This window comes from Pleurodeles waltl, chromosome 6 (assembly GCF_031143425.1).
Source record: "Pleurodeles waltl isolate 20211129_DDA chromosome 6, aPleWal1.hap1.20221129, whole genome shotgun sequence".
NCBI lineage: Eukaryota > Metazoa > Chordata > Amphibia > Caudata > Salamandridae > Pleurodeles > Pleurodeles waltl.
The window spans coordinates 792,463,680-792,486,811 of record NC_090445.1 but is presented as its reverse complement, the minus strand read 5'-3'; positions in this window follow the sequence as shown (position 1 = coordinate 792,486,811).

Here is a 23,132-nt window from a genome sequence, read left to right as displayed (position 1 = left end):
TGGCCTGCATTCTCCATCTAGTCTTCCCAAATGTTTTTTTTCTTGCTTGAATGCTTTTTTCATGCTAATGCTATTAAATATGGTGCTAACCCATTTTGCGGTAAAAAAAACTGCTGCTAAATTTTCTAACACAACTTTTGCAGCATAAGCGTCATTTTAACTTATGGAATGTCCCAGTGGTTAGTGTTGTTTTTTTTAATGCTAACCATTCCTTTGTGCCATTGTGTGCCATTTTATAAATTTGGCGCACAGATGTCACTAGTGAATGGCTTTAGATTGTGGTACTTTTTTTGATGCACAACTGCGCTAGCGCAGCTGTGCATCATTTTTCTTAAATATGGGCCTTAATATCTCTACTCCAAAGAAGGCTTGGGGGAGAACCTTGGCCCTGTACACTTGCATAAAAGGAACACACTGCAAGTTGTTATAATGTTTATTAAATCTACATAACCCTGCAATTGTAGAGAGAGCTGAAACTTTACATTATTTTTGATGTGCAGTGGATTTAAAAACAATTGAAAGCAAATACCCAGGCATTTATACAAGATCACTTCTATAATTTTAGACTTCCCTATATAACATTGACAGTGCTGCTTTTTGAAGACGAAAAGTAATTTTATATCCGAATTTATTATTAGCTGAAATCGTAAGCAATATTTATGAAAAGAGATTTTTTCTCTGCTAGACAATCTGTGTTCATGATTACTAGGTTATCCATGTACAGTAATCAAGGGGCATGGGTCCTTCCCATTTGGGCACACATGACATAGTTTGTGCATACACAGTTGGAAGACTCGCTAAAAATAATCAGAATAACCCTGGGGCCTGTGTGCGTCCCTGACACAACCCATTATAAACCAGTATTTTGTCAGAGAGGCAAAACTCAAGATCAATGTCCAATCTGGTTCAATCTTGAGAACTTAGTTCTCTTAAAATGGATAACAACTGTCCTTCTCTCCCCTCATATTATGTGCATCACAACTATTCTTTCCCAGTGAATTACATCAGATTAAAACGTGGTTTTCACATATCCCTGATGGTTTGTATAAACTTTCTTCTGAATGTGATGGAGGCTTCAAATATCTCAGAGATCCCTTGTTCATAGAGATCATAACATACACTTGAATAATTTTTTGGGCAGATTTAAGGAATTTGTTTTTGTGATATCACACAGGTAAATTCAAAAACTATTGTATGAGGGTGTTGTTTGTTGGATAGGGCATGTACTTTTAGCTGATTTTTAAATTTCATTGTGGTGGGTGGGCTGGAGTTTAAGTAGGAGTCTAGTTATTTTTTGTGCAGTTCATTTTCTGCCTTTTGTAAAGGGAAAACCTTTCACAGTACTTTTTCTCCATGTTTTTACTTTTGCAATATTAATTTATTTTACTATGTAGCCAAGTCTTCCAACGGGCCATCCAGCCAGTAGGTCCTGGCCCATACTAGTCAATCAGTGCATGCAATAAATGTTTAAGTGATATATGTTTTTTTAAAACAGAATTAGAGGCAGGGATGGCATTCGATTAAATTGAAAATGTTGGTTATTGTATAAATTACATGTTTCTTTCCTGCAAAAAGTGTATATGTGTTGATGTCATAGTAGGATGTGTATTTTAAAATTGTTATAGCTCAGTTAATTTTCACGTTGGGCATTGCTGAAACAATGGTAGTAATTGTTCAGTATTAACATGACTCCTTTTTCTGGCCAGTCTGTGTGTGAGTGTGTTTGTCATCAGCCACCATTTGTCTTTGTTCTCCATGGCATGTGGCCAGGTACATTTGTGTAGTCCATAGGTCTGAATGTGTTCTTTTTTCTCCACGCCTCCTTACTTGTTGTTATTGTTTGACCACATGTCTGGGGGCATTTTGTGCAGCCAGCCAGTGTGCTTTTTGCCATATGCTTGCATGTGTTATTTGTTCCCAATACCTCCTTGCTCGCTGTTGTTGCTTGACCAGGTTGTTGGTGGCCATTTTGTGCATCCAGTCAATGTGCTTTTGCCATAGGTTTGCATGTTGTCTAGGTTCCAATATTTCCTGGCTCGCTGTTGTTGTTTGACCCTGTGACTGGAGACCATTTTGTGAATCCAGCCAGTGTGCTTTCGTCATAGGTTTGCATGTGTTCTTTGTTCCCCATGTCTCCTTTATCGATAATATTGTGTGCAGGACCATGCAGCCAGCAGCCATTTGTGCATCTGGCCAGTGTGCCTTTGCCAAAAGGATTTGATATTAGTTTAATAATATGTTGAGGATGATTTTGTAGTATATGTATATTATGAAGATTATGGATGAACCATGCTTATAGTACATGCAATTTATTTCCATTTTTCATTTGCATCTCCTTGTGTCACTTTTCATCTCCCATTCCCATGCAAACATCAAAAATAATTTATTGTGTTTTCTTTATTTTACTCTTCATTTTATTGTATTTTATTTTTTATAAATTTTATTTTTTTATTTTAATTTTAATAATTTGACATTTTTAAACAATGTTGATTTGTTAAAAAAAAAATAATGTCTCATTAATCCACATAGGCACACAGCTGCACAAAAGCATTAGTTTTTTTTAGGTATATTTCCATTTCCTCCTAGACAGCCTGCTGCGGTGCACTACAGACACATCAGTATCATCTATATTTTTTATAATTATTACATCTCCTCCGGACCACCTTGCCTGTCATAGGCACACATTAACCTTTATTTTTTTAAGGATTATTCCACTTACCCATGCACCTCCCTCACTGTCACACTTGTCTTCTTTAGAAAGAATAGACATAAAGCAAAGAGCTATATTGATATGTTGTGCTGTTCTCCTGATTGGAAATTAAATTTGAAGGGATGATGGTGGTTTGACTTTAAAAGGAATGGAGAAATTGTTGTTTAGTACCTAAGTAAACAACCACACTAATATTGCTCTGTCTGTGCTAATTCAAACTGCAACAATGCCACGTTTGACTAAACGTTTTTCTTGCTTGTTTGCTTTTAGGAACACAAGAGAAGAAAAGACATCACCCGCAGTGCTGCCAAACAGGAGGCCTGTACAGTGATGTCAGTCCTTCACTGTATTCTGCTTGTGCAGCTTACTGCCACTGCCAACTGAAAGCTTTAAGATTGCCCCAAATAATGTTTCTCCCAAGAAAATGAAGCAGCTTTCCACCAGTGTCGTGCCAACCATAACCTTTTTCGGGAGATGGGTGCCTGCCTCACTGACCTTTTGAGAGGAACAAGGAAGCTGCATTCCGCTTCAACAGCACCACCCCAGCCTATGCCCAAGACCATGATTGTCAGTTAGGCACCCACTGCAATCCAGGCAATGCCGACAAGCAGTGTCATTGATTTGGATTTGTACCTTTTGCAAAGTAGTACCCAACCATTTCAGGAAACAGAGCAAAGTGGACAGCAGCTAGCAATAGTAGATCATCCTAAAATTGGACCAGAACAGGAGGGCAAGCTTTCTGCTGAGCAAGAACCTCCTCTTTCAGAATCTTTGGCTCCCAGATCTCCAGCAAGGAAAAGGGAGGGTACCCACCATCTTTTCCAAGCACCACTTGTGATGATGCTGATGGGGACATGGAGTGGACCCTGGCAGGGTCCAGGAGATGCCAGGAGAGGCAAGGGAAAAGAAAAGTTCCTGAAAACCTAAGACTTATTGAAGGTAATGATTACAAGGATGATGACGATGAGCTGGTCATTGTGGAAGCTAACACAGACGAGTTCGAAATGACTCCTACTGTTCAACCTGTTCCCAGGGATGTGGTACAGGTAGCACTACCAGCTCCAAAATTTGTAAGGTCCAAGGTGAGATATGCACCACCCCCTACCTCAGTAGAAATATGCTCTGCAGAGATGCAATCAATGACATGCCCAGCTACCTCCAGTTCTTCTTGAGCATTGGCAGTGGCCCACTAAGAAAATACTCTTCCTCAGTTTGGGACTTTTTTCCGCTTAGCAAACAGGAGGAGAACATGAGTGTTTGTCGAGGTAAGCCTGGTTCACATTATGGTACTGAAGGCCAGACAACCCATATGAAAAAACATCACGCAATCCGGTGGGAGGAGCACCTTAAAAAACTGCTGAAGGTGATCATGATGGTAAAGGTGAGGAGAGCCGGGAAACATCAGCTACAAGTGCAATCATGGTGGGAGGTGATGATGAGGAAGACAAGGGTGACATCCTTATGCAAAGCAACCCTGTCCCCAGCAGTGCACCAGGATCACCCACCTCAGTGACCTCACAATGGCACAAGAAGACTCAGAGTCAGGTGGAGACATCACGACATACAGTGACTGCCCCACAATGCACATTGAGTCTACCACCACCTACTTCTCAAGTCTCCTGCATCAGTGGCCCCAGAAAAGAAGAAAGAACAGGCTACTATTATGGCCATGGTTCTGCAGGAGGGATCCTATGACCACAACCACCCAAGCTGACAGAAATGTTAGCACTGGACCTCCTCTCTTTTTCTCTTGTGGAAGGACTGAGCTTCTTAGAATTCATGGTAGCCATCTGCCCAAAATGGAAGGTTCCAAGTTGGATCTATTTTGCCAAAGTTGCTGCTGCTGTGATTGGTTGGACAAGCTTTGCAACAAATTGTTGTTCACTTTATCCACCGAAAAGCAGACATGTAGTCCAGTTGTCAGGTGACTGATTACATGTGCATCATTGCACAGTGGATCTCTTTTGTGGGGCCAAAGAAAAAGCAATCTACAGGTCTTGGCCCTGAAGAACTTTTTAAGAGTGTTTGGTGGCATGCAACAAAGTGTCTGAATGTCTGCCACCCAGAGGTCTCAGAATTGGATTTGTTGCCATAGACAATGGCAGTAACATAGTCAAGGCCATGACAGACATGGCTATTTCAAGGTTCTGAGTTTGACACATTGCATCAATCTAGTATTTTTGAAAGCTCGGAAGGAGTTGTGATTACTCAGAAAGTTAACAGAGTACCAGTTAAAGCGCTGATACAGTCGGTGCCATCACGTTGGAACTTTACCTATTACATGTTGCAATGTCCGTTTGAGTAGTACAAACAAATCAATGACAATGTCATTCAAAGATGAGGGGATGCAATTGGGAAAGCCTTGGCCATGGATGCTGACAAATGGGGCCTAGTTAAATGCCTGACACAGATGCTACTCCCTTTTGAGGTTTGCACACAGGAAGTTAGCAAGGAGGACAGTAAGATGGGCCAAGCTAACCCGCAGCTGCATTTGCTACTGGACCTGCTAAAGAAGGTGTCTGAAAGGTTTGCAGTTCTCAGTTGTGATTGAAAACCCAGAAGTGCAAGCCTTGGATGAGAGCTTAATCTTTTTCTTGGCGTGTAATGCAATGCTGCAAAATGACATCATCTCAAACAAATGTACATCTGTGCCACACTACTTGATCCCGGTACAAAAAAATAATTCACTTTCATTCCTTTTTCTGAAGGAGATGTTTCAAAATACAAGAGGTGGATTGATGAGCAAGTCAGAAACCTAGAAGAAGAATGGCTGGAACTTAGGAACGGATGTATCATCATCCCAAATTGCATTTCCTAAATAGCGATTTTTAAGAAATCGCTATTTAAGAAATGCAAATGGGATGTATGAAAATTGTGATTCAGTAATATCGATTTCTTAAAAGTCGCAATCGCTATTACTGAATCGCAATTAGGGAATGGGACTCCATTCATCCCTGAGGGCCCATAGGTGTGAATGGTTTTGCATCACCTAATTGGCAAATTCCTGTTAGGAATTAGTAAATTAAGTAATGCAAACCCCAGGGTGCTGAGGGCCTAAGACCGTCTTTGATGCACCCCAAAAAAATGTTTGTGGACATGTAAAGCGCACACATGCCCAAAGGGCATGTGTGCGCTACATGTCATTTTAAAAAATTCATTTTTTAAAATTGCACACGCTTATCACCTAACTTGTATTAGTGGTAATTGCATTTCCTAAATGCTAAATGCACTTATGGCCAGTGCAGAGGTGAAGGCAAAAGAGGTCGAGCAAGTGGCAGCACCAATGCTCATTCAGAGGGTGTTCTAGGACCCATTGATGTATTGATATGAGAAGATTTGCCAATGGCCAGACCTCAGCATTCTGGTAACAGAGTCTCTGTCTTGTTCTATAGCCATTGTGCCTGATGAGCATGTGTTTAGTGCAGCTGCTGCAGTTGTTACAGTGAGAAGGACCAGTCTCTTACCTCAAAACATAGAGAGATTCACCATGATCGAAATGAACTCATATTTGATGTCACACAATTATACTATTCATGAAACAGCACAGAGGACGAGAAGGAGGATTGATCAAAATCAAGTGTTAACTGACCAACTTCTGGGCAAACCACCTGAGTTTCAGGATGAATTCTACTTCCATGACTGAGTATGCCACCATAGAACCTTTTAATTATTGATGTTTAAACTTCTTTCTTTGCCCTCCAAAAAATATGTAGCTAGTAGAACATTAAATGCATATCTAATTTACACTGCCCCACCATTTTTTAGTCACATGCATGTACACTTCTGACTCCTCATGAAGCTTACCATTCTTTCGGTCTATGTTACAGTTTCTGTTTCTCAAGCCGCTGGCCTTCTCCTCTCCTGCATGAACAAAACTTGATGAAAGCTCAAGACTTCTGCTTACCTACCGTCAAAATCAGGACAGTGCGCTCTCTATGGGCGACGTAAATGCGAAAGCCCAGTCCTTATGCAAGGGCATATTTCATGCATTGTGTTTCTATGAAGTATGTTAACCTTTTGCATTGCAGAGCTTTTACCTTGAAAAGTCATTAATGCTGTTTGTAATACATTGTTCATTTGCAAGGCTTGTTTGTAGGATTATAGGGTGTGGTCCTTATTCTAAGACATTCTAGAAGCCTTTCCTGCAGCATGGTTGGGTGTGGCTCATGGGCGGGGCTTGGCTCTATATAAGGGAGCCAGCCCAGCTCCACGTGCTCACTATTCAGAGGTCCCGGTGCAGAGCAGCTGCATTTTCCTGAGCTCCTGTCCCGGAGGTCTATCAAATAATTTCCAGGCCTGCCCTCATTTATTTGGTGATCTTCAAGCAGGGCGGTAAGGCGGAGGTCAGTATAGGCCCCCGACTCCGTTACCAGTGACATTCGAGTTTTGGTCCTAAACATAAAATTGCGTGTGCGATTGTTTCCTGGCATTTGGCTCTTGGCATTCAGGTCGGCAGTGTGCGCGATCATTTCATGGCAATTGTATTGTGATGTTCGAATCTGCAACAGTGTGCGCGATTCATTCCTGGCATTTGGCTCTTGGCATTCAGGTAAAAAGTGTGTGCGATAGTTTCATGGCAATTGCATTGTGATGTTCGAATCAGCAACAGTGAGCGCAATTCATTCCTGGCATTTAATTCTTGGCATTCAGATCGGCAGTGTGCGCGATCATTTCATGGCATTTAATTCTTGGCATTCAGATCGGCAGTTTGCGCGATCATTTCATGGCCTTTGATTCTTGCTGTTCGAATCAGCAACAGTGTGCGTGATTCATTTCTGGCATTTAACTCTTGAAGTATAGATCACAGTGTGCGCAATCATTTCATGGCATTTGGTTCTTGATGTTCGAATCGGCAACAGTGTGCGCAATTCATTCCAGGCATTTAACTCTTGAATTACAGATCAGCAGTGTGCGCGATCGTTTCATTGCATTTGAATCTAGATGTTCGAATCGGCAACAGTGTGCGTGATTCATTCCTGGCGTTTTAACTTTTGAAATACAGATCTGCAGAGTGCACAATCATTTCTAGACATTGAAATCATGATGTGCAGTTTGATTAAGGTGCATAATAATTCCTGAACATTTGAGTCTTGGAACTCTTCATCAGAGTGTGACGTAGCAGTGCTAGTCATGATTCCAGTACAGTTTATTTATGCAGAGAAAACCAGGTGCTCTTTGATTTTTGTTGTAATGCAGTGATTATTTTAAGAACTATTTGGAGAGCGTTCATTGTTCAAAATATGATAAGTTAATTCTGGAATGTTCATATGAAACTTTGCATAACCTTTCTTGATTTCCAGGTACCTAGATTCCTGAGGCCTAGTTCTATTGAAGCTTTAGGCCATTCATGTTTTCAGTATAAATGTTATTTGAAACAAAGCATATTGAAAGTCATTGTGATTAATCTTGCAATTGTGTTATTTAACTCTTGCTTCCACAGGTCTCTTTCCCCGCTGTTCCTAACCCAAAACCCATTCCCCCACTTGGCCATTCTTTAACTCTGTGCTATAATAACTAGTGGAGTTTGGAGCTGCCAATAGGTGGACATGTTGGGGACATGCGCAAGCCCAGAGGATCTGGTCTCCTTCACACCTACTGGACAGGTTCAGCCAGGTACACGGGAGTGGCAGACATTTATGAGAAGAATGCAATTACATCGCCTACTTTGCCAATACAGTATCATTTTTCTTTTAACAATCATAATTTTTAGACCTGGGTGGGTTAACTTTACTCCTCAATACTTTGTATTTTTCAAACCTAGAAAACAGAACATTTAGAGATATACTATCTTGGGTCTCTCTGTGGCTAGAGGACTGTTTGCAATGCATTTAAATGAACTGTGTCATACTCATTGCTTCAATTCTTTATACAGCAGATTGAAGATGGTGTGGTGCTCAGCACCCCAATGAATATTGTTGTTGTTTTGTGTAGTGTTTGTCTTTAGCACACCTTTGCCAACATCCCTGTTCCCATCCATTCATCAAACCCCTAACCCTCTTCCCACGGGCTATGTGATTTATTGAGTTGTGACTTCATTTTATACCATTAATGTATCACACAGTTGCTGGGGTGGAGGTGGTGAAATTGATACTAATTCACTGTATGATCTTCTATTACCTGAGCAATAGTCCACACTGGCCCCATTTACCCACCAACTCATCATTCGTCAACTTCATCATTCAGGCCTTGTGTTGCATAATACTTAACCTTGTCCACTCCACCCCTGACTCTGAGCCCAACTCTCCTGAATTGAGGTTTTCATTTCCTAAGTTTATCTTTCATGAAATGCTACCTCCCCATTGCTCAGAAGTTGATACTGCTACTTTTTGTTATCTTAACAGGCTTCTTTGTTGTGTGTCTTTGTGGTGGTGTGGTCTCAGTCTTTCTAAAGTTATGATCTAATATAACTAACTTTGTTTTCTTTCAATCAGTTGACTGTGATGGAGAGTCCTTTGGTTAATCCTACAGATAGAGCTTGCATAGGTGAGAGTGGAACCTCCATTGTGATTTTTCCCTGTTAGTGCTCTAGGCTGCTACTACTACCACCACCTTTAGAAAACCCTGCAGAAAAAATACTGAGGTAGCAGCCCTCACTTCATCTATTCAGGTAAGAGAACTATGGAGTGAAGTGAAACAATTTAGTAGTAACAAACTTCTACTGAAGATGTTGTTTGTTTGTTTCCAGGTTTTTGTAGGCAAAATAGGCAATGGCAATCATGCCATAGTGGTCAGCATAGTTACAGACGGTAGTCGAACAGGAGTATAACTAACTGATATACACTTTTTTGAGCAGATTAAAAAAACAGGCTAAAAGACAGAAGTGCAAACTAAAACACCAAAATAAAGATTTGAGGCATAAATAAAGTAAAATAAATGATTCTTTACAATAATAAAACCCACCTTTCCATCCATAACAGGACCACCCGCCCCCTGCCCAAACAATCACCTCATCACCAACCAAAGTCCAATGAAAGTTCAAAGTCCAATAAAAGTCCAAAGAAAATGTCCAAAGTGAAAAAACCCCATCTCAACTTTTTTCCCCACCCCGCCAACCCACAACAAGTGTCCCTCCCATCAAAACAAAAATTTTAAAAAGGGTTTCACAAGGTCATTCTCCATGTGGGTCTGAGGATCTTTCAGGGTTGCCTCAATCTATGCTACCAGTAGGTCCAGACGCTTGAGTTATTGTAAGACGCAGTGGTGGAATATATGGTCTGAGTGTGAGAGGGTAGCTATGGTTAGACCCAGACAGGCTGCTGCCAGTTGAGGATGGTGGTGCTGATGGTGTTGCTGCTGCTGGGAGGCTGCAGGCACTGGCAGCTGGTTAGAGGAGCCAGATCTCCGGCATGGTATTCCATGTGGATGGCCTTCAGCCTCTGCCACTGCAGCCAGGCTGCTATCTCCAGGCATGTAGGATGATTTCCACCAGGAATAGCTATAGAAAAAAATAAAAAATAAAATGACAAATTGTAAACAGTGCTCTGTGTAAACAATTGTTTAATAAGCTGAGTGGCACAATAACAGTACATTGCTGGTGCCCTGGTTCCATTGGAATTTGATGTGGCTGAATGCAAGTCACAGGGTATTTTTTACCCACACATGCCTCACAGTCGGACCGCCATGCAAAGGCTGGCAGAAAGGGGGCATTGGGGGCCCCTGCACTGCCCATGTACTTGGCATGGGCCGTGCAGGGCCCCCAACTGACGGCCCCATGGCACTTTTCACTGGCTGAATTACTGGCAGTGAAAAATACGATGGGTGCTGTCACACCCTATGCACCGTAACATTGCTGAGTGTTATGAAATAGTACATACACATAAGGAAAATTAATCATAAAACAGTACATGAAATCTGCCAAATCACACCAGGTGTACCACCTGTTGAACCCAAGAAAACACCACAAACACAGGTGTGGGTACTAGAATAAGCCACCACCTACATGACAAAGAAAGTTAAAAAAATACCTTAAAAACATAGAAAATGTGTACCATATAATACACTGTGTCAGGCTCTGAAAATGGAATGTGTCCAAATAGGGCCGGCGGGTTTCCGGCCGCATGGGTGGCCGACTGGCGGTTCAGCCTTGGCGGTCAGCCTCGTCCGACCTCCAAGTTTGTAATGAGGGCCTTTGTTTCTGCAGGAAGTTAAGAAGGGGTGAGCTCCTCTCAAGTAATTAACACAATTCTTGTTGTGCTGAAACATAACAGTCATTAAAGAAAACTGTGCTTAACCCTCTTGAAACTTTGCACAAAGCATTCAGGTTTTGAGGCCATGTGTAAATTATTTATGCAGCACTCAAACAATACTAAAGTGAACGGTACACAAAAAATGATCCCAAACCAATATAGAACAATAGAGATTTTTTAATTAGAAAAGTCACAACAAATGGACAAAAATAACATAAGTATAACAGGAGTTATGAGTTCTTAAAGTGTAAGGATACAGAGCACCAAAATATCACAAAATATCAGTGCTCAAGTCAAAGGTTGAAGCCACCTAGCCAGGAGTGCTAGTTAGGTATGGGACCTTTGTCCTTGTTGCGAGGGCTGTACAGTGTTGCCATGTGATGCTTTGAGTCACACTGCATTGGATCCACCAAGCTACACATCAGGAGTTGCATGGTACTGAGTTGTGAGGTCCTGCGTTGGTTTGTGCCACGCTGTGTCAGACATGGTGAAACTGCTTATCAGGAGCTGTGAGGGACTGTAATGCAAGGCTCTGGTCAGTCTGCCCTGTGGTGCATTGGATCTGGTTAACCCTTCAGTTGTGCACAGAGAGGTATTCTCTGACTCCAGCCAAGCATTTGGTTTTAGCAGAAAACGCCTACTTTCCAAAAGTAGCATTTACAGAATATTAACTTAAAATCCGACTTTACCATTAAAGTGGAAGTATTTTTCTATTTCATCTCAAACTGAAGTGATCAGTTATTAAGTGCAATAAAGTAACCCGGTTTTGGTCTATGGGAGAGGTGTCCTACTACAGTCAAAAACAACTTTAGGATCTTTTCTCAGGCAGGACGTGTACAATTTAAGTGTAGCACTGCTACTTTTAAATACCATGAAGCGTGTACTAAGTGTTTTTAAGGCCCACCTTAGGGGTGAGTTATAAGTATTATAAAGGAAGGTTTATGTTTAACTACAAGTTTATTTGCCCGGTCAAAATCGCAATTTCAAACTGCACTACAGGCTGCAGCAGTAGGTCTGCGACATGTTTTAACCCCTTCGCTGCCAGGCCTTTTCCCCCTGCTGTGGCAGGACTTTTTTTGGCTATTTGGGGCAGTTTGCGCTTAAGCCCTCAAAACGTTTTGTCCACATAAGCTAGCCAAGCCAAATTTGCGTCCTTTTTTTCCAACATCCTACGGATTCTAGAGGTACCCAGATTTTGTGGGTTTCCCTGAAGGAGAACAAGAAATTAGCCAAAATACAGTGAAAAATTCGTTTTTTTAAAACAAATTGGAAAAAGTGGCTGCAGAAGAAGGCTTGTGTTTTTTTCCCTGAAAATGGCATCAACAAAGGGTTTGCGGTGCTAAAATCACCAGCTTCCCAGTTTTCAGGAACAGGCAGACTTGAATCAGAAAACCCAATTTTCAACACAAATTTGGCATTTTACTGGGACATACCCCATTTTTAAAAATGTTTGTGCTTTCAGCCTCCTTCCAGTCAGTGACAGAAATGGGTGTGAAACCAATGCTGGATCCCAGAAACCTAAATATTTCTGAAAAGTAGACAAAATTCTGAATTTAGCAAGGGTCATTTGTGTAGATCCTACAAGGGTTTCCTACAGAAAATAACAACTGAAAAAGAAAAATATTGAAATTGAGGTGAAAAAAACATTAATGTTTCTCTACGTTTTACTCTCTAACTTTTTCCTGCAATGTCAGAATTTCAAAAGCAATATACTGTTACGTCTGATGGACTCCTCTGGTTGCGGGGATATATAGGGCTTGTAGGTTCATCAAGAACCCTAGGTACCCAGAGCCAATAAATGAGCTGCACCCTGCAGTACGTTTTCATTCTATACCGGGTATACAGCAATTCATTTGCTGAAATATAAACAGTAAAAAATAACTATCAAGAAAACCTTTGTATTTCCAAAATGGGCACAAGATAAGGTGTTGAGGAGCAGTGGTTATTTGCACATCTCTGAATTCCGGGGTGACAATACTAGCATGTGAATTACAGGGCATTTCTCAAATAGATGTCTTTTTTTCACACTCTCTTATAGTTCGAAGGAAAAAATGTAGAGAAACACAAGAGGCAATAACACTTGTTTTGCTAATCTGTGTTCCCCCAAGTCTCCCGATAAAAATGATACCTCACTTGTGTTAGGTAGGCATAGTGCCCGCGACAGGAAACGCCCCAAAACGCAACGTGGACACATTTTTTAAAAGAAAACAGAGGTGTTTTTTGCAAAGTGCCTACCTGTGGATTTTGGCCTCTAGCTCAGCCGGCCCCTGGGGGGGCAGAAATGGCCTAAAATAAATTTGCCCCCCTACCCCCCCGACCTCCCCTGGGAGCGTCCCTTGCCTACGGGATCGCTCCCCCGTGTGACATTGGCGCCAAAGAAAAAATCCCAGGTGCCTAGTGCCTAAATACAATTTGCCCCCCAGGGGAGCGACCCTTGCCTAATGGGTCGCTCCCCATCTCTAAAAAAAAAAAAAAAAAAAATTGACATGGTGCCTAGAGGTTTCTGCCCCACCGGGGGCAGATCGGCCTAATAACAATAGGCTGATCAGAAATGGCCTAAAAAAAATGTTCCCCTCACCCCCCCAACACTCCCCCCCCGGGAGAGACCCTTGCCTACGGGGTCGCTCCCCCTGCGTGACATTGGCGCCAAAATAAAAATCTCCGGTGCCTAGTGGTTTCTGCCCCCTTGGGGACAGATTGACCTAAAATTGGCCAAGGGGCAGAAATGGTCTAAATACAATTTGCCCCCCAGGGGAGTGACCCTTGCCTAATGGGTCACTCCCCATCTCTAAAAAACAAACAAACAAAAAAAAAAATAATAATAATTTGCCCTGGCGCCTAGAGGTTTCTGCCCCCCCCCGGGGGCAGATCGGCCCAATAATAATAGGCTGATCCGCCCCCAGGGGGGCAGAAATGGCCTAAAATAAATTTGACCCCCCAACACCCCCCCCGGGAGCGACCCTTGCCTACGGGGTCGCTCCCCCTGCGTGACATTGGAGCCAAAAAAAAAACCCCGGTGCCTAGTGGTTTCTGCTCCCCTTGGGGGCAGATTGGCATAGCAAAAATCGGCCAATCTGCCCCCAAAGGGGGCAGAAATGGCCTAAATACAATTTGCCCCTCCAGGGGAACGACCCTTGCCTAAGGGGTCGCTCCCCTTGCGTGAAATTCACGAAAACAAAAAAAATTCCCTGGTGTTTAGTGGTTTCGGCCTCATCAAAATAGGCCAATCTGCCCCCAAGGGGGGCAGAAATGGCCTAAATATAATTTGCCCCCTAGGGGAGCGACCCTTGCCTAAGGGGTCGCACCCCACCTAAAAAAAAAAGATCCCTGGTGCCTAGAGGTTTCTGCCCCCCCCCCAGGTGACAGATCGGCCTAATAATAGGCCGATCTGCCCCCGGGGGGGGGGCAGAAAAGGCCTTCCTAAAAAATGCCCCCCATTGGGAGCGACCCTTGCCCATGGGGTCGCTCCCTTATGCCAGTTTAAAAAAAAAAAAACCTGGTGTCTAGTGGGCGTTTCAAAAGCCGGATTGCAAGCAATCCAGCTTTTGAAATGCTTGGAGAGACTTCAAAGGGAAGGAAATACATATCCTGCTGAGCATTTCTCTTTCGATCGCGCTGGAAGCTGAGCGATGGGGGAGGCCCTGTGACAAATCAGCGCGTGCTGACGTCACAGGGGGGGGTGGGGAGAGTCGGGGTGGAAGTCGGCTTCCCCTTCCATCCTTGCCTTGGGGGGGTGGGTGGGGCACACATGGGGGTAGCGCTAACGCTCCCCCCAGTTCCCATGCCTTGGACGAGTAGAGAGGGCAAAAAGGCTGGTTGAGTATCATGCCAAAGATAACAGGTCCAAAAAGTTAGATGCATACTGTTGCGGTGCCTTAATGTAGAAGACCAGACCTGTACTCCACATAGGAATAACATCAGAGTTTATTATCTTTGAGTCATTTAAGCAGACCCATAGGCATGCTTCCCACAGGAACTACAAGAGCAGGTTTGCAGGATGCTGTGGCAGAAGGGCAAAGGTAAAGCGTAGATGCCGCAACCCACAGATTGTACATTTAACCCCACGGATGCCTGGGGTGAGCTGGTCTCGTCCAGGCACACGGTTCCTGTGTGCCCTGGGCGAGACCAGCTCATCCTGCACTCGGCCCACGGAGGGAATGCTAGCACTCCCCCCGTTGCCCCCACACCCACAACCCTCCATCAGGGATGAAAGGGGAATCGCTTCCCCTTTCACCCCGCCCCACCCTCCCAGTGATGTCTGATGACATCAGCGCGCAAATCGCGCGCTGACCTCATCAGAGGTCACCTCGGATGCGATCCTGGAAGAGAAAAGACCTTTCCTTTCCTTTCTTGTCTCTCACAGCATTTCTGCTGCCCAATCGCGATGCGATTGGGGGGCAGAAACCACTAGACACCAGGGATTATTTATGTTATTCATGCTTGCGCATAAGGGGAGTGGCCCCTTTGGCAAGGGCCACTCCCCAGGGGGGGACAAAATATTTTTAGACCTTTTCTGTCCCCCTGGAGGCAGATCGGCCTACTATAATTAGGCGGATCTGCCCCCGGGGGGGGCAGAAACCGCTAGACACCAGGGATATATATATTTTTTTATATACTTAATGTTTTTATGTATGGGGAGTGACCCCTTAGACAAGGGTCACTCCCCTGGGGGGAAAATTGTATTTAGGCCATTTCTGCCACCCTTGGGGACAGATCGGCCTATTTTTGTTAGGCCAATCTGCCACCCAAGGGGGCAGAAACCTCTAGACACCATTGATTGTTGTGTGTGTGTATTTGTGTGTTTTGTTTGGGAGGGCAGCCCCTTGGGAAAGGGTCGCTCCCCATGGGGGCACATTACTGTTGGCCATAACTGCCCCCCAGAAAACCCACCAGAGATCAGGGAAGATTTTTTTTTCCAAATAAGAGGTTGGGGGTATGGCCATACTCCCACCCCAAATAAATGGGGCCAAAGTTGTTCTGCCCACCAGTGAGCAGATTGGGCAATTACCCCGATCCACACCCCGGGGAAACAGAAAGTCTACTAGATGCCAGGGAATAAATAAAACAAAAGAAAATAGTGGGGTGGTGGCTACCAATCAGTGTGGGCCTAGTTATGCCCCCACCCAAACTGAAGGGGCTAACAGTCTTTCAGCTGTCCCCCGCACACTAAAACATCTTATACCATGGCAAGTAAGAGGACATTTGATTATTTTTGTTTTTTGTTTAACATTTGGGCCATGAGAGCGTGGTAACCCTCAAAATAGTCCCACTCGGAATGGTGAGGGCTGTACTTTTTTTTGGCACTCCGCACCATTTCCTTAACCACAATGCCCTGCAAACCTCCAACTTTGCTGCAAAGCACACATTTTTCCCACATTTTTGTGATGGAACCTTCCGGAATCTGCAGGAATCCACAAAATTCCTACCACCCAGCATTGTCTCATTATACCGATACAAATTCTGCTGCACTTGTCCGCCTGAAAATGATTTTTTTTTTCAAACTGCCCTTTTAGACCCACTTTGCTCCCCCCTCAATTTTGACATGATTTTGGCTTTTCCCTGTCACAAGCCCTTGGCCCACCTACAAAAGTGAGGTATCATTTTTACCGGGAGACTGAGGGGAACGTTGGGTGGTAGAAAATGTGTCCTGATGCGGTGATCCCACACAGGAATGTGGGAAAAATGAGATTTATTTAGCTAAATTTGAGGTTTGCTGAGGATTCTGGGTAAGAAAACATTGGGGAATTGACGCAAGTCACACCTCCCTGGACTCCCTCGGGTGTCTAGTTTTCAGAAATGTCTGGGTTTGGTAGGTCCCCATAGATGGCTTCTGAGCTCAAGACCAAAAACGCAGGTGTCCCCCCGCAAAAACAGGTAGTTTTGTATTTGATAATTTTGATGTGTCCACGTTGTGTTTTGGGGCATTTCCTGTCGCAGGCACTAGGCCTACCCACACAAGTGAGGTATCATTTTTAACATGAGACTTGGGGGAACGCTGGGTGGAAGGAACTTTGTGGCTCCTCTCAGATTCCAGAACTTTCTGTCACCGAAATGTGAGCAAAAAGTGTTTTTTTGCCAAACTTTGAGGTTTTCAAAGGATTCTGGGTAACAGAACCTGGTAAGAGCCCCACAAGTCACCCCTTCTTGGATTCCCCTAGGTCTCTAGTTTTCATAAATACACAGGTTTGGTAGGTCTCCCTAGGTGCCGGCTGAGCTAGAGGCCAAAATCCACAGGTAGGCACTTTGCAAAAAACACCTCTGTTTTCTTTGTGAAAATGTGATATGTCCACGTTGTGTTTTGGGACATTTCCTGTTACAAGCGCTAGGGCTACCCACATAAGTGAGGTACCATTTTTATGAGGAGACTTGGGGAAACATAGAGTAGCAAAACAAGTGTTATTTCCCCTTGTATTTCTCTACATTTTTTCCTTCCAAATATGAGACAGTGTGTAAAAAAGACGTCTATTTGAGAAATGGCCTGTAATTCACATGCTAGTATGGGCACCCCAGAATTCAGAGATGTGCAAATAACGACTGCTTCCTAACACCTTATCTTGTGCCCATTTTGGAAATACAAAGGTTTTATTGATACCTATTTTTCACTCTTTATATTTCAACAAATGATTTGCTGTATACCCGGTATAGAATGAAAACCCACTGCAAGGTGCAGCTCATTTATTGGCTATGGGTGCCCGGGGTTTTGATGAACCTACAAGTCCTATTTATCCCCACAATCAAAAGAGTCCAACAGACATAACGGTATATTGCTTTTAAAAATCTGACATCTCAGGAAAAAGTTAGAGTAAAACGTAGAGAAAAATGGCTGTTTTTTTCACCTCAATTCCAATATTTTTTTAATTCGGTTGTTATTTTCTGTAGGAAACACTTGTAGGATCTACACAAATTACCCATTGCTGACTTCAGAATTGTGTCTACTTTTCAGAAATGTTTAGGTGTCTGGAATGCCAGCATTGGTTTCACACCCATTTCTGTCACTGACTGGAAGGAGGTTAAAAGCACAAAAAATCGTAAAAATGGGGTATGTCCCAGTAAAATGCCAACATTGTATTGAAAAATTGAGTTTTCTGATTCCAGTCTGCCTGTTCCTGAAAGCTGGGAAGCTGGATTTTAGCACCACAATCCCTTTGTTGATGCCATTTTCAGGGAAAAAACCAAAAGCCTTCTTCTGCAGCCCTTTTTTCCAATTTCTTTGAAGAAAACAAAATGTTCACTGTATTTTGGCTAATTTCTTGGCCTCCTTCGGGGGAACCCACAAAGTCTGGGTAACTCTAGAATCCCTAGGATGTTAGAAAAAAAAGGACGCACATTTGGCGTTAGTAGCTTATGTGGACAAAAAGTTATGAGGGCCTAAGCGTGCCCTGCCCCAAATAGCCAAAAAAAGGCCTGGCACCTGAGGGGGAAAAGGTCTGGCAGCGAAGGGGTTAAAAACAAAAAAGAAAAGATGCGATCGCCAAACTTCCTATTACATGAGACTAGGGCAGTAAACTCCAATGCGCAGATAACAAAATTCATTAAGTGTTAAGGGGATCATCCTGTTTACTTCCTGGCAAGAGGCTGGTGGACAAAGCCAAGAAAGAGAGTTAGAGACGGATTGTTTTGTAAGAATTTTTGTTTTTTTACTTGAGCAGCTAATTCTGTACCAATGTCAACAGAGGTCCTTGTTTTAGGACTGTAGCGAAAAAGTGGGGGCAAAAAGGTAACGTGCACACTGTAGATGCCTTACAAATGTATCCCGAAATGTTTTAGAATTTGCAAATAATTGGGAGAGAGTGTGCCTTATTAGCAGACGCCAGTTGTCTGTGCATTGTAATGTAATAATAATGGTTCACGAGGTCCGCGTGCATTAATTGTGAAATACATCCTAGAAGGAGATAGTGGAGCAGAGACCCATATTTAACCTTACATTCCCCTACCTATTGCTGATATTTTCAAACTTGAAAAGAAACTCGTAAGCAGTGAACAATGGTTATATGACGGAACACCGAATCTTAAACTACTACTAACCTTAACAACGAGGTCGGAACACCGACCTCGTCTTTACTACTAATGATTTTACCACGAATGCCTTAACAACGATATTTCGTTGTAAAGGCATTCCTGATAAAATCATTAGCAATAGGCACCATTCACCCTACATCCCTCACCCCACCCCCCCAACCCCACCCCAAAACCTAAAACCCCCTGACCCCCCACCCACTCCCCAAAACCAAAAATGCCCCACCCCCCCAACCCCACCCTAAAACCTAAAACCCCCTGACACCCCACCCACTCCCCAAAACCAAAAACGCCCCACCCCCCCAACCCCACCCCAAAACCTAAAACCCCCTGACCCCCCCACCCACTCCCCAAAACCAAAAACGCCCCACCCCCCCAACCCCACCCTAAAACCCCGACCCCTCACCCCCTCACCAAAACCAAAAACGCCCCACACCCCAAAACCTAAAACCCCCGACCCCCCACCCCCTCCCCAAAACCAAAAATGCCCCACCCCCCCAACCCCACCCCAAAACCTAAAACCCCCTGACCCCCCACCCCCTCCCCAAAACCTAAAACCCCCCGCTTACCTGAGTCGTCACCTTGTCATCTGCGTCGTCCTCCTCAGCCGACTCCCTTGTTTGTACCTTAACCATGCCTGTTCGTTGTTCAGGACATGCATGGTTAAGGCACAAAATAACAAAGTAGTGGTTAAAGAAAGCGTAGTTCCGCTTTCGTTAACCAGGACTTCGTTATAAAAAATTCGGCATAAAGGATGTTTACCGTGAACAATGTCCAAGGTCAATCAAGTTTTGTAAAACTGTCATTTTGGTGCTATAAAAGATTTGTATTTCTGAACTGGTATCATCGACATCTATAAACGTATATTCAGGCTACCATATTGTATTCTTACTGTGTTTGTGTTTTTCAGGAACACGAGGGCCATCAACTTTAAATGTTACATCTTGTTACAAAGTAAAAATTTTGATTGGAAAATTGGATCTTCCCTTTTGGTTCAGTATCTATCCTGTTTGTAATCTATCATTAGTCAATGAAAAAACTAGGTTGCCATATTCCCATTTGTATTTGGCATTGAATCCCGTCAAGTAAATTTAAAGTTTCATTAACACTATAAACTTATCACTCATACTGTAAATAGAGTTGTATAAACAGCAAGATAGCATTGGAGTGGTTTGTTATCAGAAAACCCTGACTTGACATTCACATATTTACTGAAACAAATAACAGAGATAGATCGCTGGCATATGTGGGTGTCTCAGCATAGAACAAGCTCCCTTTGGAACTCTGTGCTTGCAGCAAGGCCCTATGGCCAAGCCCCTACAACTATCTGAATGTGTGTGTGACTGTGTATATAAGAGTTAGAGTGAAGTCTGTAAATGGGTGCATCAGGGTCTGAGAGGGCCTGTGAGTAGGTTTGATAGAGTCAGAGTGGGTCGGATTGGGTGTATGGTTTTCTGCATAGGACAGTGAGTCGTTATGTCAGTGCCTTAGTGGGTCTGTGAGTAGGCGCGTCAGTATCTCAGTTGGTCTGTGAGTGGGTCAAATAGTATCTGAGTGGGTCTGTGAGTGGGTGCATGAGGATCTGAGTGGGTCTGTGAGAGGGTGCATGTGGGCATGACTGGGTCTGTGACTGGTGCATGAGGGTCTGACTGGGTCTGTGACTTGGTGAGTTAGGATCTGAGTAGGTCTGTGAGTAGGTGATTGAGTGTCTCTGTGAGTCTGAGTGGGTATGTTAGGATCTGAGTGGGTCTGTGAGTGGTTGTGTTAGGATCTGAGTAGGTCTGTGACTGGGTTTATTATTGTTTGAGTGGGTCTGTGAATGGGTGTGTGAGTGTCTGTGGGTCTGTGAGTGTTTGTGTTAGTGTCTGAGTGGGTCTACGATTGGGTGCATCAGTACTTCATTGGGTCTGGGAGTGGGTTCAACAGTGTCTAAGTGGGTTAGTGAGTGGGTGTGTGAGTGTCTCTGTGGTGGTCTGTGAGTGGGTGTGTCAGTGTCTCAGTGGGTCTGTGAGTGGGTGCATGAGTGCCTGAGTGGGTCTGTGAGTGAGTACACAATGGTCTGATTCAGTCTTTGATTGAGCGTGTTAGGGTCTGAATGCGTCTGTGAGTAGGTGTACGAGTGTTTGAGTGGGTCTGTGACTGGGTACATGAGTGAGTGAATGAATTAGTATGAATGACTCCTTGAATGTCGTTTGTTGTTGTCGACATTTGCAAATTCATCACATCATTACGATAATTACTTTGGCTATTGACAAAGACCGTAATGGTCGAAAAGCGCTGCCAGGCTTAACAAGCCAGATTGAGGAATGTCTTTGAAGATTTAAATAAACTTCGTCATTATTCAGCAATTGCTGGGAGTGCCTTTTTTGCTATTTGCTATTATTCAATTCCTGAAATAAATATATATATATATATATATATATATATATATATATATATATATATATATATATATATATATATATATGTGTGTGTGTATATGTATGGTGAAGCCTTCAGCAGACTTCTCTCTCCCTCTCTCTATGGATATATATATATATATCCTCCAATGGTTCCACGTCACTGCACCTATTCAATACTCTAGTCTTTCTCCTTTTTAAAAGACTACAGGCACCCTGTAGGCATGCTTCGCAATATTTATTGTAGTAGATGGGAAACACATATATTTTCTTAACATTAGTTGTTCCAAATTGGGGTGCCCATCGGCATTAAGGGCCTCATTATGACCCTGGCTGTCATGAGACTGCCAGGGCCGCAGTGGATGTTGGACCACCGCCAAAGCAGCAGTCCAGCCTTCACATTACTGCTGACACCGCCAGGTTGCCCCAGCCACCAACCTGGCGGTGCCTATGGTCTCAACCTGCCAGGCAGCGCGTCCCCTTTCCACCAACCTCTGCATGGCGGTAGCCCCAACATGCAAAGGCTGGCAGGAAGGGGGTGCTGGGGGCCCCTGCACTGCCCATGCACTTGGCATGGGCAGTGCAGGGGCTGACATGTACAGCCCCGTCGCGCTTTTGACTGCCCGAATTATGCACCTGATGCACCGCCACATTGCCAACGGCTCAATTAAGAGCCAGCATCAATGTTAAGGCCCTGTTCCCTGCTCGGCCAGTGGGCGGAAATGCTGTTTCGGCCCGCCAGGCCAGCAGTCGACTCTTAACAGGGCCGACGGGTGGAAGACCGGCGTGGCAGTCTCCCTTGCAAATGAGTTTGGCGGGCAGCCTCCCCCACCCTCCCAACTCATTATGAGAGCCTAAGTCTTGAGAAGATACTACATCCGTAATGGCTCAATTACATTGGTTGTTATGCTATATCCTTACTTGCAGCCCTCCCACTTTTGCCATGGTAATTATATCTCTCCCGGAAATAAACAACTAATGTTTAGAAAACATATGCTATGATGGCAACTTTTTGGGTGAGTAATGTGTGAAGGAGAGCTGTCCTCTTTTAATGACTATGGCCCTCATTACAACCCTGGCGGTCGGTGTTAAAGTGGCGGTAATAACGCCAACAGGCTGGTGGTAAAAAAAATGAGATCACGACCACGGAGAAAACCGCCAACACAGACAGCCAATTTAACACTCCGACCGCCATGACGGTAGCAACAAACACCACAGAAGTCACCACCAACAGACAGGAGGAAGACAATGTACCGCCCACCCCATCACAACCCGCCATTCTGCCAGCTTTTCCGGGGCGGTACCAACGCCATCAAAAGCACGGCGAAAACAGTGTTTGGAAGTGAAACCACTCACCACTCAACACTCAACAAAGAACCAGGACCCCATGAAGCCCGAGTTACAGGTCCTGCCCATGATGGTCTACCTCCTCATCTACCAAGAATACGAAAGACGGCAGCGATGACTACGTTGAGTACTGCACCTAGTACACAGGGGAAGGAGGGAGGAAAACGAGAGTGATACACACGCAACACCCCCACCCTCACCCACAACACCATACACACAAACACATGCAGCAACAGTACATTTACACCCTGTTACTCCCTGGAAGAACTCAAGGACAAAAGGAATAGAGTTAAATCAGGGTAATTTTTGAAATAGGCAGATCTACATAACGATAATTAAAACAGTATCTACAAAAATATACAATATGTACAGAAGGCCATACATTGTCCCTTCCAAATGTCCGTGAGCCACTGGGCCAAAAATCATTGCTCCAAAATCAAAACTCCTGCCTCAATACGGAGAGAACACTGCAGG